The following is a 15,964-nucleotide window of genomic DNA, read 5'->3' on the forward strand; positions in this document are numbered from 1 at the left end:
ACTTGCAAATGGTGAAAAATATACAGAAGGTATGATGGCATTAGTGAATATGTATGGAAACCCAATAGCCATATATGATGACAAATTCCTACAACATTTAGGACAGTTATTAGATATGACACTACTTGACCCAGAAATTACAAACACAATTGTAGCCGGTGATCTTAATTTGAAATGCTTTCCCTCTAATAATTCGAAAAAGGATCCACAGACCTTAAAATGGTTAGATTTTGTAAATGTTCGTCAATTCTGTATGCTTAATGGAGCATTTAAGAATGATAATCCCCCTAGGAGCACCTGGCAATGTGGGAAAAGTGAATCTGTTATAGATTATATTTTGTAGATCGATACACATTTGGTAGAATATGCACTTTTGAAGTCGTAGCCCAAGTGAATAGTGACCATGAACTGCTTATGACACAGTGAACACATGATCAGGACTTTTTTAAAACAGAGTGGTGGAAAATATCAGATGCTAATGAGTTAATACTGTAAAAACGCGCTTTCAATGGTATGCGCAATCTCTGGAATCATTAAAACATAAACTCGAAAATGACAGGTCTAGTACAATATGGACTGGTGAACGGTATACTTCTCACTTGCAACTGTATAAAATTCACTCCACCAGTGGCAATTACACCCACTATAAACCGAAGCATACATTCGATCTGGAAATCCAGGTGCGCAAGTCTGTACTCCGTAAGGGAAAAAAGCGGCATTGCTCTTACCAGCAATATCCCGAGCAGTCACCATTCGAAATTTAAAATGCAGATATACAAACTGGCTTTCTATGCATAGAACAAAGCTGTATCAAAATGACAGTGAAATAATGCTTAAGGCAATTTACTCCAAGGCCGAAATTTGGGCCTTGTTAAATTTGGCTTTACATACAAAACAGTTATCGGTTCAAATCAATGGGGTACGGCAACATGAGTGGATAACTTATTTCTCCCAGATGTATGAAAGTTGGTAACACTGTGCAGTGGGTATAAATGACCCTTTAGATACACACCATGATTTGGCTGGCTTGAAGATTTTGGAGGAAGACATCTATTACTACATAATGAGATCTAGTAGTTCTAGAGCTCTGGGTTCTGATGGTCTGACAGATTATATGCTTAAGCAACATCCACTCATGTGGACAAAGATGTTGCTTAAGGTCTTCCATCATGTATTAAGAACAAATGTAATTCCGGAATCATGTAGAAAGTCAGTCGGCGTCCCTATTTTCTAGAAGGGCGATCAGTCTTGTCCTGCAAATTACAGATCGATCACCCTTCTTGATGCTACGGGCAAACTCTTTTCGAGGTTTATATTAAGGGTTTTCAATGCATGGGCAGTGTCAAACTGCCAACCGGACCCTTTTCAAACCAGGTTTATTCCCGGAATGGGCATGGCCGTTAATTTATTAACAATTAAGGCGATCATCGCTCACCATACATTAGAGTCAACATATATATTCAACATTTGTAGACCTTAGAGCCGCTTTTGACTCAGTTTCAGCTCTTATTTAAAAAATGAATTACCGCAAGATGCCCGACTTATTTAATTAATCTCATTCGAGCATTGCACACGAAAATACTAACATTCAAGTGAAGGTTGATCTCGAGGGCTCCTTGACTCCCTGCATAGACGCATGCAGGGGGCTCAAGCACGGATGCATTCGCGCCTCAGCTTTATTTAATTGTTTTATTTCCGATGTGCAAGGGGCATTTGAAGGTATCACAGCGGATCCTCTCAAATTAGTTTGTAGGCCCATTGCAGCTTAACTGTATGCGGGCGACCTAGTCCTCATGTCTAAAACGCCACAGGGACTTCAACGTTTGTTGACAGCATTTGAGAGGTATGTTGGGAAAAACCTCCTTTCCACCAATTTGGAAAAAACAAAAGTAATGATTTGCAAAGCAAAGAATAGAGATTTCTCGAAGAGGTACAAGTGGGTATTGCAGCATAAACAACTGGAATGTGTATCTCAATATGTTTATTTAGGCGTTGGCAGATTGGGAGGACGAGAAAGTGTATTGTAAAAGTCTTGAGTCGAAACTCACTATGTCTGTCACAAACAGTGTTGATTCAGAACAAATACGGCAAATTCACAATCCAATATTTAGCTTCTATCTGCAGAAGACAACGCCCATACTTATATATGGAGGGGAAATGAACAAAATTATACCAAAATCAGTATGGAATAGATTTGAAGCTAAGTACTGGAGACGGCTCTTACATCTGTCAAATTGTGTACCAGGTTCGTGGATTATATACGAACTGGGGTTTATTTCATTACACACAAGATACTGGTGGAACTTGTCGGCTATATACGGGAAGTGCATGATGGCGCTTGAATCATCGTCAGAAATGGGGACTCTAGCAGAGTAGATGTGTAAAGCTGATGGTTTGTTTGTTAGGAAATGGAGGACAAAGGTCCAACAAGTTTTGTTAAGTGCGGATATAACAATAGACGATTTGATGCAGAATCCAACGAGAGCTAAAACGAAATGATTTCAAAGTGATTGGATAAAGACGAGAGAGAAGTGCTTAAAATATCCGGATTTTGCGATTCAACCTTTTGGTCACAAAAAATATAGTGAGCCTGAATTATATCTAAAAAAAAAAAAATCTCCATCTCCCCAACATAGGCAGAATTTTATGCGGTTGAGGTTCAATTTATGGCTCTCGAAGGAAGTGCAGGCAAAACGAAAGATAATAAGCTCAGAAAAGAACACATGTCGTTTTTGTTTGAGCATTGATAACAAGGTAACACTAAAACACCTATTAGTGACATGTGAAGCGTTGGCTCCTTTGCGAACATGTTATTTGAGCCAGACATTTAAGAAGTATAAAGATATATCTGCAGAATCTCTTTGGCAATTGATATTTCATGGACAGATATCCTCTCAGTGAATTAATGTAATAACATTCCTAAAAGCACTGAATTTAGAAACATTGTAACAAACTGATGTGACCTTAGATAAATGCTATGTTGCACGCTAGATATATTGAGGCTGAACAGAAATCTGGATAGATTGAAAAATGATTGAGCTAGAATAGACTATTTTTAAAAGTGAAATGTTTTCAAAAAGAAGAAATGGAATTGAACAATTTCGATTTTAATTAATTTTATACTTGAATGTTTTATTTATGAATATGCTTTTTGTTTTCTGTTTTGAAAATGTTATTTTTTTATTTTAATACGTATTGGATTTGTATAAGTTTGATATTGTGAAGTTTACTTAGTCATTTATATAAGTAAATAAATAAAAATAAAAAATACCCCTACTGCCCAGCATACCGCCCCCAAGATCCAATCTAAATATTTGTACTAACACTCATGCTTACAACTTTTGAACCCATACACACATCTTCACTAAAATACTCCAGTTACAAGTTGGCCTGCGTAATAGCAGTCAGACCTGTACAAAGCAATGGTGAAATGTAGGCCCAATTAGTTGAAAAGCCTTTTGTGGCAATAACGGTAAAAATCCACAAGACTATTACTGGTAATTATAAATGATGGAAAGTTGCCAAAGCACTCACTTTGGCCAATCTGCAATTTATTCAACCCGATATAACCTGCAGAATTAAAATAATCCCAGACTCCAACCTTAGCGGCTGTGTGGAACTACCCACAGCTAATTCCTTGCAACCGTCCAGGACCTTTATACAATAGGCTTGAGGATGTGTACCTGCAGTCAATTTCACACAGCTGCCTTTTTTTTTTTATTCCAATAGACCCCTGCTTATGATCATGTAGATAACAAAGACGGAGTGACCATTACCCCCAGAAAGTAGAAATCACTAACCCAACTGTTATATAGTCCTATAAAGGAATTATTGGCATCCATTTAATCCCTTTTGACTTGTGCTGTATTACTAAATCTTGTAAAATACGCTTGCTGCTCTAAGGCCTCTAATATAGTCTTAATGGACCATAACGCCCAGTAGGGCCCTTGAACCGGGTCTGCAAAGCTTAATTTAAAACCCTTAGAATCTTCTTTTGGAATTCTCATTGGACAATCTGCGAGCTCTAGGAACTAGTGAAACCTACAGATTGTTCAGAACACCACAATCCTCCAGGGCTATCATCAGCACAGAGCGCCACTGCAGCCATTTATTGGTGGCTGCCCTGGTGAATTTTGTACTGTTAACAGGCTTACCCTACAAGCCTTTGCTGATTCTCCATGCCTGCCCAAGCAGATTTAAAAGTCAACAAGGGGGGCCATAATTGCCCATGTTAATAGCACACGCGCAGTAGGCATTTCCCCTAGCATTCACCTTTGATGCCCTTTTGACTCATTATTACATGAGGTTCACGGGTACTCATTAGTATTATAGCCGCCACTTGCCTTGAACGGTTCCGTAACTTGTTCTTCGTGGCCCATAACATGCAGTAGGCCTCTCGGACGAGGCTCTATAAAGCTTTATTGTAAATTTGGAATGTTGCCAATTTCATTGGTGATAATGCAGTGGCAGAGGCATCAACGTATTTACAACCAGGCCGACAGATTGCCATAGGAGCGCCATTTTTTTGCAATTTATTTTGAATTTACTGGTTGCCATTTTTTTTTTTATGTAAAGCCAATTTTGATTCCCAGAGTCTGGCTGATCGACAACACTGCAAGTAATTTTGAGCAGTTAGCATTCATTCCACTGTGACAGAAAGTCTTTGATGGGCCATCTTGTATATATGCTTGGTATTTGCTAATACTTCATTGTTAGGGTGACTTTTGTTAAAAAAAAAGAAATAAAAGGAAACTCGTACCAAACACAGCGTGTTTTAGGTATTTGTGATTCAGACATACAACTCTCGCAGGCATATATGACAGATTTAAAGCTCTGTGGTCGTTCTTATCTTCCCAAAATGCTCTTTAATATGCCAAACAGCCAACACCTCATTGGTTTTATTGGTGTCACTTCACATTATCTTTGGAGTTCTTTGTAATCAATACACACATATAGTGTGTTAAGTAATCACTTTTATATTCAAATACACGACATGCAATTTTAAACCATTGCAAAAATTAGGGGTTTCCTTTGAGAAAAGTAAAGATTAAAAATAATCATTTTACAATATAAAACGCATGCCTATGCTTAAGTCAAGCACCAAGTTCCCACGGGTGGCACTAAAATTATGTTCAGAAGCAAGCACTCATTTCCCTCCCTAGCTGCACATTTCAGAGGTCTGTGGCCTCCCAAAAGGTGGAAGTATGAAATGGACCATAGAGAAGGTAAAATGGCAAAGAGTTAATCGGAATATGCAAGTGCATCAAGAAACCTGTGAAAAAATACCCAAAACCATAGAAGGGTGAGAACAAAAACTGGGTGCCACAGATGTGTCCCGTAAATATATCCATTCAGCCATCTTTACAGAAGCTGCTCAGTGCTAAGCAGGCAAATGGCATCCCTGATGGATTTTTCATGCGTCTTTGATGACATTCTGCTACACGCTCAATACTACGAGGACTACCAACTGCAAAGTATGTCACACAATGCAAAACTGTGATGCGTATAAGTAATCTTTACATTAATTATATTTTAAATGCAAGGTAGGACGTTTACTGTGAAACAGTACTTCAAACAACAGCAGGACATGTATATCTATACATCTCAAAATGTTCCTATGTAAGAATATTCTGGCAGCAGACTGGAGTAGCTCGACCCCACCTAGCATACACAGGTGGGCGGAAGGGATGGACCAATGTGCTGAACTGTAGAAAAGGATGTATAGGGATAGGAAATGTCCCCAAATGTTTGGGAAAGTGTGGGCCAAGTGGTTGGACGTGAGTTGAGCGGTAACTCTGGGGGAATGAGTTGGGGAAGGGCGGGCAGTGATGGAGGATAGGATGGTGGGAGTGCTTCGATGAAAAACAATAAGAACATATTAATAAATAAAAAAAATGTTCCTATGTATTATACTGTCCAACCACCTCTACAGAGTTAACAAACATTTAAAATGACCTTAAACTCAAGCTGGCAAGACCCATAGCCTAAATCACACCCACAAAGGTTATGTTGTGCTGGAACGCCCGATCCATTGCTCAATTTTACTCTTGTAGTGTTGGGTATTTATTGCACAAACAGCAATGATGTAAACATTATGTACCACTTCATATGTTTTAAAAGGTGCCTACATTGTGCAGCTACAAGGAATTCTGCTGCTTCCCACACGTGTATGTTCGGGGTCACCCTTATCGATTAGTCCACCATGAGAATGTACAGCCAAAGATTCAAAGAACCTTCTCCAACTGTCTTTACTCACCTGAGGTGTTTATGCTCAGGCAGAGGTTACACATTTCACAAATGTGCCATATTCTAATAGCTTTCCAGCCCTAGGGATTGGAGGAACATTGGCTGCACCCGGTAACTTGCCTTATTTCCATTTTGCCCCCCGATTACACTAGAGCTGTAACCATGAGAAGGGGGTTGTTTTTTTTATTCAACATTTTTATAAGATGTGCCTGTACCACTTGCAAATATTTCATATGTAAACTTTACCATTTGACAAGACCATATGTAGAAATTCAGTTATGTTGCATTAATATTACAGACCAGTCTAGATGCTTCTCGTAGTGTAACAGGAGGAAATTTGTGAGAAACCAGATATTGGCACTGAAACTCCTCGTTCCAACCTTCTCCCACATATGTCCACTTGGCAGACAGCTTATGTTTCCTATTGCTTTCTCTAAAAGATTGTTTGTGGACCTAATCAAAAGTAGACAATTAGCCATAACAATTACCTCTAGTGCACTCAACTGTAGAACGCACTGCCTCCTCCAAATCTTGGGCAGCAGAGATCTGTAAACCCTCTTTTGAATAAGATAACATAGAAGATGACAGGCTTGAATTAATGGCAATAACTTTCTAATCCCTGCAACCTAAAAAAGTCCTTATAATGTTATGGAGCCGAAATGGGGGTGAAGGGGCATAGTTTGGACAACGTGGACAGAGTTTGTTGCTTGGCGGAATCTGGTGAAGGTGCAGAGTCTGGCAGAGGCGGAGTAAATTTGAGGTGCAGGGGCGCATGCACTTATTTGGGCCTAGAGCAGCATAAAGCCTAAGTACTCCACTGTGCAGAGGGCATTAATGGTTGGTATGCAAAGTCTTTAGTCACAACATGCCTATGAGTTCCCTTTGTCTTTCCTTGTTTTGAAAAGAACATTCTATCCTCGTCGGGCACAATGTTCTAATATTGCTTTATAAACCTGCAGCAAGGATCTTTCCAGCTGTTGTCAGCCATGAAGGCAGAGTTAAAATCCAGAGCTCAAAGAGGGCATTTAACGAGGTATGAGATACCATAATGACTAGAACTGCCCAATCAACAGGCCTGTAAAGTTATTGGAACCCTCGGCCTAAAATGAAGATCTCAAACGCACAGAAAATCGTATGAAAACATAGAATTATTTTTATTTTTGTGGGTGTTTGTTTCGAGTGGATTGTGTCCTCCAACGTATTCCTCATCTTAGATGTATTCCATCCAGCTTTGCTGCTCTTCGGAAAATTTTTCGGCAAATGGCGCAGTGCGTCGATGTAGAGTCGATGGTGCCTCGAAGGCCTCCATCGAGGGCGACGTCATCGGGTGTATGAGTAGCACGCGTGGCGCCCGTTGGCCTCAGTTCTGTTTTTTCGCAGTTCCGTTGCTTCGGACATTCAGTGCGCCTCGAGTTCTGTCAAGAAATATAATATAACGAAGTAATTATGTCCTCGTCATCGACGCCGACCACAACCCCGAGATCAGGTTTTAAGAAATGCAAGTCGTGCCGCTCAAAAATGTCGATCACGGACCCGCACGTGAGTGTTTGTGGTGTCTCAGGGAAGGCCACGACATGGAGGCCTGTTCGAAGTGTCAGGCGATGACGGGGAAGGCCTTGCGAGAAAGAAGAGGAAAGCTACAGGTAGGTCGGAAGGATCGAAAAGCTTCTAGCGTCGAGTCGAGACCCCATGGGGAAAAATCTCCTCGACGCGAAAGACATTGATCTAGATCCCGAAGCGATTCTCATCGCTCGTCTTTGTCGAAAAAAGTCGAAGAAACAACGCCATAGGTCTCCCTCCACCTCGTCGTCAGACAAGTCTCCGAAAATTAAATGCCCCACAAAACATTTGTCTACCGAAGAGTGGGAAGCATTCAGGGTCAAAATGATGGAGGTGTTTGAGAAGGCAAAGCCTCGGTCCGCGCCTTCTTTGGAAGCTGGCCGGGAGCATCATCGCTCCGACACTCACGCGCCCACGAGCCCGGGTGATCGTAAAAGGAAGGATAGGGAACCTTCCAGGACACCGAGTGATAAACGCTTGAGTCGAGTCGACCGCTCGAGGTCACCGACGCCGTCCGAGACCTATCACACCTCGAAGGGGAAACCGTCGAAGGCTGCCTCGACGCCCTTGAAGCAGACCCTATCGACGACCACGGTCATAGACGCCGTCGATGCCTTTATCGACGTAGATGCCGAAACCCTCGGCGCCAAAGGCTCCAACCAAGCCAGGGCAGCCAGAAAAAGAGGAGAAAGTTACAAAACATGTCATTTCTTCAGAGCCTGGTACTACACCTCTTCGTCCTCCTGTCCCAGAGAAGGTTTTCAAGCCTCTCCCTAGGAAGGAGTTTTTCAAATCCTTGACCTCAATTTGTGAGGAACAGTAGAGATCCGAGGAGGAAAATGTACCTTTTGGATTGGAATATGGCACCCCAAATGTCCCAGAATGCTTGATCTCAGAGGAAAGCAGAATGAGGGATTTGGTGGAGTCTTTACACAATGCAAGTGGCATTGACACCTCTCCTGAGAATGACTTTGGTAGACCAGATCCAGGAGAGCATGCCAGTCCATCTTACCGTCAGTTAATGACCAAGGTGGTAGATTACTTGGGATGAGCTAGAACACCAGTCCAATTCATCCAGGACGATTTAACAGACATATTGGACCATGGTCCCACTGAAGACCCAGTACTACCTTTTCATGTAGCCTTACAAAACAGGGTGGCCAAGAATTGGGAAACTCCGGATTCTATTCCTCCGGTAAATAAATCCCTCGCATCAAAATACCGCCCAGGCAGTAGCAACCCCGGCTATCTGTCAAAACATCCAACTCCCAAGAATTTGGTCATACAGGTAGCCACAGCTTCCAACAAACTTGCGTACCCGTCTATCCCTCCAGACAGGGACGATAAGCGTGTGGATGGTTGGGCACGGAAGGTATTTTCAGCCAGGAGCATGGCATTAAAATCTGCCAACTCCACATGTGCCTTGGCTAAATATTCGTACACTCTGTGGGAGTGCATCGCAATGGCGGCGGAGCACATACCAGAAGGGGAAGAAAGGGAAGGTTTCTTAGCCATCGTTAGAGATGGAAAGGAGGCCATGCAGGAATACCTTCAATATGGATTGGACACTGCGGATAGTGTAAACAGGTCCATGGGCACTAGCACGGTAATGCGCAGGTTTGCGTGGTTACGGAAGTCGGGTTTTGCCCCGGACGTGCAGAACCGCCTCCTGAACATGCCTTTTGACGGGTCTCACCTTTTTGGCAACAAGGCTGACGAGAGCCTTGAGAGGTTGCAAACCTCAAAAGCAGCGGCCAAATCTTTAGGAGCTGCTATTAGGCAACCTCAGCCTTTTCGTGCGCAAAGGCAATCATGGAGGGGACGAGCCTATCGTTATTCCACCTCATACGGGAAGACGAGAGGAATGGCCAGTCAAAGGGGCCAAAGAAAGGCCACTCGTGGTGGACGAGGAAAACGTGCTAAGCCAGCTGCAGCCCCTTTGCCATCAGCAGCTGCAACATCCGCCACAAAACCACTTTGAGGACTTGCACCACAAAACACCTGTAGGGGGCAGGCTGTTGCAGCATCTGCAAGAATGGCGAGCCATTACTTCAGATGTTTGGGCTCTTTTCAAAAGCAACCTCATAGCAATCCACTGGGGAGACACCCGTTGAAACTTTCAAACCCGCTCCTACAGCAGGAAATTCTAACGATGCTGGAGAAAGGTGCTATCGAACCAGTACCTGCAGCGGAGAGGAACAAGGGTTGGTACTCCCTGGATTTTTTGATCCCCAAAAAGGACGGTGGACTAAGTCCCATTGGACTTAAGAAACTTGAACAAGTTCCTCAGGAAGGACACGTTCAAGATCGTTACCCTTTCTCAGATCCTTCAGGCCCTTCAACTCCAGGACTCCTTGGTGTCATTGGACCTCCAGGATGCTTATTTTCATGTGCCGATTCATCTCAAACACAGGAAATACCTGAGGTTCGTAGTTGGCGACTCACACTATCAGTTTCGAGTCCTGCCATTCGGGCTGACCTCCGCCCGAGGGTCTTCACCAAATTAATGGTAGTGGTGGCAGCGCACCTCAGGAAGAGAGGGGATTCATGTCTACCCCTACCTGGACCATTGCTTGATCAGAGCGCGCTCTGCCGAGCAAGCACTGGATCATCTGAAGGTCACCTGCCACTTCCTCCACAAACTGGGCTTCTCCCTCAATTTAAAGAAGTCTCAAATGACACCTTCACAACAGCTTCAGTACATAGGAGCTGTATTAGACACATCCTTGGGAAAGAGCTTGCCTCCCGATGAGGGCTCAAGACATTCTTCAGATGGTTTCCAAATTCCAAAATGCCCAAAATCTCCAGGCTTACGACTTTTTAAGGTTGCTCAGCCTCATGGCATCCTGCATCTTTCTGGTGCCAGAGGCACGCTTGAGGATGAGATCCCTTCAATGGGCCCTAAAGACTCAGTGGTCCCAGTTCTCGGGTCAAATGACTGATCTTCAGATTCCGTACAAGGTCAGACAAGACCTTCTATGGTGGACCTGTGCAGAGAACATCCTAAAGGGAGAACCTTTTTGGCAACCATGGCCGGAGATCACAGTAGTGACGGACGCCTCACTCCTGGGGTGGGGAGCACATGCCAACGATTTGACAATAAACGGTTGTTGGTCTCCATCAGAGTCCAAACTACATATCAACCTTTTGGAGCTGAGGGCAATCAGACTAGCGCTGAAGGCCTTGCCTGATAATGACGGACAACACAGTGGCCATGCACTACCTAAACAAGAGGTGGTGTGGGGTCACTACCCCTGTGCAGAGAGGCAATGCAGCTCTGGTATTGGGCGATTCAGGAAGGAATCTCTTTAACGGCAATTCATCTAGCCGGGGAAGAGAATATGACGGCAGATGCTCTGAGCAGGCAGAGCACGGTGTCCCACGAATGGGAATTGGCTCAGGAAGTCATTCAAGAGATCTTCGCCCTTTGGGAACCCCTCAGGTAAACCTATTCGCAACCAGTACCAACCGAAAATGCGAAAGGTATTGCTCAAGGGAATTTCCCCCGAGAGGAGCCCTGGGGGACGCCTTCGTGGTGGATTAGAATTTCCCACTATTGTACTTGTTCCCTCCGATTCCCTTCATTCCTCAGGTCAGCAGGAGGCTGAGACGATTCGGGAACCGCATGATCCTAATTGCTCTGGATTGGGCCAGGAGAACGTGGTTTCCGGACCTTCTAGATATGTCCATCTGTCATCCAGTACGTCTTCCCCAGAGAGAGAACCTTCTCTCTCAAATGGAAGGTCAGGTTCTCCACCCACAGGTCAGAACACTCAACCTTCATGCTTGGTATCTGAAAGGCTGAGATACAGGGATTGGAACCTTCCAGATGATGATATGGAGGTGTTGCTTTCGGCAAGAAGACCAGCAACAAAGTCTCTGTACCGTTGCCGTTGGAAAAAGTTTTGCAACTGGTGCAGGGAAAACAATGTCAATCCTTTTCTATGTTCTATTCCGGAAGTACTATCTTTCCTTCTGACCCTAGCACACAGAGGTCTGAATATTGGAACAATAAAAGGTTACCTTGCAGCGCTTTCCATTTTCAAGCGCTCATCGGAAGAATGCTCCTACTTCAAAATTCCTTTGATAACACAATTCTTAAAAGGTCTCGCTGTGTTTCCTCCTCACCCATTTCAAGTACCGATTTGGGATCTAAATTTAGTCTTAAAATTCTTAAGTTGTGCCCCTTTTGAGCCTATGCACACGTGTCCATTAAGATTATTAACACGGAAAACAGCCGTTTTAGTTGCTCTAACATCAGCAAGACGAGTGAGCGACTTGCAGGCACTGTCTTCTGGGCCACCCTATACTGTGTTCCATAAGGACAGAGTTGTATTGAGGGTTAAACCATCATTTTTACCGAAGGTAATATCTGATTTTCATTTAAGTCCGAAAATTGTTCTACCCTCATTCTATCCTCCACCTCATCCTTCTAAGGAGGAAGAAAGATTACACAGACTGGACCCAAAAAGAGCTTTAAGCTTTTACATCTCTAGACTTTCTAGGCTTAGAGTGGACAACCAGTTGTTTATAGGCTACACAGGAAGAAAACTGGGTCAATCAGTAACAAAACAGACAATTTCATGCTGGATCGTGCTTTGCATTTCAGAATGCTACAGACTAGCACAAAAAGACCCACCAGAAGGGTTAAGGGCTCATTCCACCAGAGGCATCGCCTCTTCCACAGCCCTTCAGAGAGGTGTCCCAATAAGGTCCATTTGCGAAGCAGCAACTTGGTCTTCACTTCACACCTTCTCAAAATTCTATAGCCTGGATGCTTCCCAGTCTAGGGAGCTGACTTTTTGAAAAGCAGTGCTTTATTCCGCCATCTAAAGGCATTGGTGGAAAAAATCTGACCCCTCCTCCAGAGGAACTATGCAAAATACTGCTTTGGGAGCCTATCTAAGATGAGGAATACGTTGGAGGACACAATCCACTCGAAGAACAAGTTACTTACCAACTGGTAACGTTCTTTCGATTGGATGTTCCTCCAACGTATTCCTCATCGCCCTCCCAACCAACCCCTCTGTAGATTTTTTTCCGGGTTATTGCCATCTCGGATCTCGCAAGGCTGATGATACCTGCCTGCCGGCACAATCTACACAGTACAAGATCACAGATACAAAAGAGGGGAAAAACAGAACTGAGGCCAACGGGCGTCGCGCTTGCTACTTATACACCCGATGACGTCGCCCTCGACAGAGGCCTTTGAGGGACCATCGACTAGACGACATCGACGCACAGCGCCCTCTGCCGAAAGAATTTCCGAAGAGCAGCAAAGCTGGATGGAATACATCTAAGATGAGGAATACGTTGGAGGAACATCCAATCGAAAGAACGTTACCAGTTGGTAAGTAACTTGATCTTCTTTCAATAAATTTAAAAAGAACATGAAAGACCCAATGTGTGCATATTTCCCATAAACTGTAATTTTCAGCAATGTAGAACAAACCGAAAAGAAATGTTGTTTTCTGATACTGTAATATTCAGCTGGGCCTCTTTAGGGGGATGAAGCTCTGCTTAAATCCTGGAAAAGAAAACTGTTGGAAATCTGCAGGTTTTATCAGTTTGCTTACCCCGCACATCATCCAATAGGATTGGCTGAGTCACTCGGCCAGGTTTCTAACATACATAATGTCCCCTTTTTTGGCCCACTGCCTGGTGTTTTTTTTAGGCAAACGTTTTTTTTTTTTTAAATTAAATGATTTAGTTCATATATAAACTTTTTCATTATTCTATTTACATGTTTCTTAATAAAATATTAACACATTTTTTAAAAATAACCTAAAAAACTGAAAGACACAGACGAAGTTCACAGTTCTTTTCTTTGCTCAGATTTGGTCTGTAGCTCTTCAATCTTTCTTTCCTTTTGTATTAAGTTTCCTGGTAATTGTTCTCTTTCACTCTTTTCTCTTTCTTCTTTTTTCTTTTCTTTAGTGGTTCACGATTGTCTATTTATGACTTGCTCATCTGAGATTTATTCTTTTGTTCGGAGTTCGTATTACATGAATGAAGGATCCTTCATGATTGTTTCCCAAAATGTAACAATTGCAATAAGTTTTTGATCATTCCCTGCCAAGATTGTCGTCCATCTTTGGTGTGTATCCAGTGTAACAGTTGTGGTTATCCATCTGTCTCTAATCAAGTTTCTTTTTTCTGTTAGCATCGGACACTCCATGATTAGATGATATAAGGTTTCGATTTTAGATTGATCCTTACAGAAGTGACAATATGCGTTCTCTTCTGAAAGTGATTTGTCTTAGCTAATCTCTGTCTTGTGGGTAGTAAATTGAGACGCAGGCGTAAGAATGTGTTTCTAAATGTTTCTGGAAATTTCCTCAGGTTTTCCAGAAGATGATGGAGGGATCTAGTCTCAATATTGCTTGTTAGAGACAGTTTGTAAGTTGCATTTATTGTGAGTGTTTTAATCCAATCAATTCTCTGCATCCTTAATTTAGCCTTCTGTGGGCGATTCATCAGCATCTCAAGCTGTATATCCAATGGTTGTTTCCAATGGTTCAGTACCAATGGTTCAGTACCATGGAGTTGGTTGCAAGGTCGTTATCTCTTATGATATTTATTGCTGGTATAGTCTCAATTACTTGTGTTTTCCTAAACAGCATAAGGGAGTTCCAGTTCTGAACTGCTTCGAGGGATTGTAAACCTAATTCATGCCGAATCCGAGGGACTGGAAATGAAGACGGGAGACCAATAATTTTACGCCATATGCAGCCCTCTAATTGATTCCAGATATCTTGTGGAGCATTAATTAGGGTTTCTGCACCATAGGTTAGAATTGCGGTGATTTTTTGAGAATAAAATGTTATAACTGGTTGCAAAGAATATTGGCCGTATTTCCTGTGTAACATTTTACTTTGTCGTGCGAGGCAAAGAGCTTTTTCGTTGATTTTTATGGCCCACTCTTTTTCAGTTTCTGATTGGTTTATTAGCAATCCAAGATATTTTGTTTGAAGTTGTTTCTAGTAGCTTGCCATCAAGGTACATACAGATTGGTTTCCTATTGAATTTTCTTGTTAGTGACATGATTTTGTTTTTTTTGGCATTCGTTCTTCTTGGCATATTCCACTAATGTGGCAAAAGTAAAATGTACTTTTTTGACTTCTTGCAACAACTTTTGGACGGATTTACTTAAATCTTAGTTTGTGCAACAGAATATGGACTCCATTGAAATCTTTTTTTTTTTGTTTGGTTGCAATCTGTGCATCAGAAGTTTTTAAATCCGAAAAGATTGTTGTCTTTGTAGAGTCTGCTTCAGAGGGCACTCCAGAACCCAATCTTGCCCCTCGCTTGATATTTTGGATTAGATGTTTTTTGAGACATTAACTTCACCCTTATTAAGGGAGGGGTCAAGCTGTACATAATTTCATTCCCACACTGAACAGGCAATCTGCAACAGGATGTCAAAGACCATGTGGGGTGGTACTATCTACATTTTCTTTTATAGAAAACCTTGCAGGTCGTGCACCCTCTCCAAAACAAACTGCACCCAAGGGCCACGTTTGCCCCCCCCCCCTCCACCTGATATTTTGAAATATTACCCATACCCTCTCCCAAGGCTACCAGAGGCCAGGTCTGCCCCCATTCTTACCGTTCCTTTGCCCGCCACCACCTGACTGTCAGAACAGGGTGATTGTGTTAAATTGAAGTCCAGCTCACTCATTTTTTAAGTTGCAGGCATCGTGAAGGTATAGGCTTCTTGAGCAACAGTTTGTATTCAAAGCTGTATGCAAGAGGACTGCAAAACAAGGCCAAGCATGTGGAGACCTGTGGCATCAATTCCTTTAATGGTTCAAAAACACCATGTTGGTCCATGCGAGTAATGCAAGCAGCAGTGCACTTGTGCATGGCTGTGGGCAATCAGCATTGGCCCATGCCCGCCAAGGGCAATGACATGCAAGTAGTACTTTTAGAGTTATCGCCCATGTGATTGTTTTTCTAGGTGCTGGTAATGCAGGTGATAATGTGCTTGGTATTTAGTTGCATACCATGCAGTTAGTGTACCGACCACAAGACGTGGCGTCAGAACATGCACTGCAAGTAATGTTGCTAGGGATTGGGCTCTGAGTGTGGCTGGAGGGTATGCCCTGGGCACACTAACAAGTAGAGCATGATTACATGGCTTGTGGGTAGTGTTTGT

General features: G+C 42.8%; 1 protein-coding gene across 1 annotated transcript in view; it reads left to right on the plus strand.

The window, feature by feature from the left end:
• PHLPP1 (PH domain and leucine rich repeat protein phosphatase 1) overlaps window positions 1–15,964 on the plus strand; it is a 1,441,444-nt gene that overhangs the window by 1,400,765 nt on the left and 24,715 nt on the right. The window lies entirely within an intron of this gene.

Source organism: Ambystoma mexicanum, chromosome 5p (genome assembly GCF_040938575.1).
Source record: "Ambystoma mexicanum isolate Mex_15411 chromosome 5p, UKY_AmexF1_1, whole genome shotgun sequence".
Taxonomy (NCBI): domain Eukaryota; kingdom Metazoa; phylum Chordata; class Amphibia; order Caudata; family Ambystomatidae; genus Ambystoma; species Ambystoma mexicanum.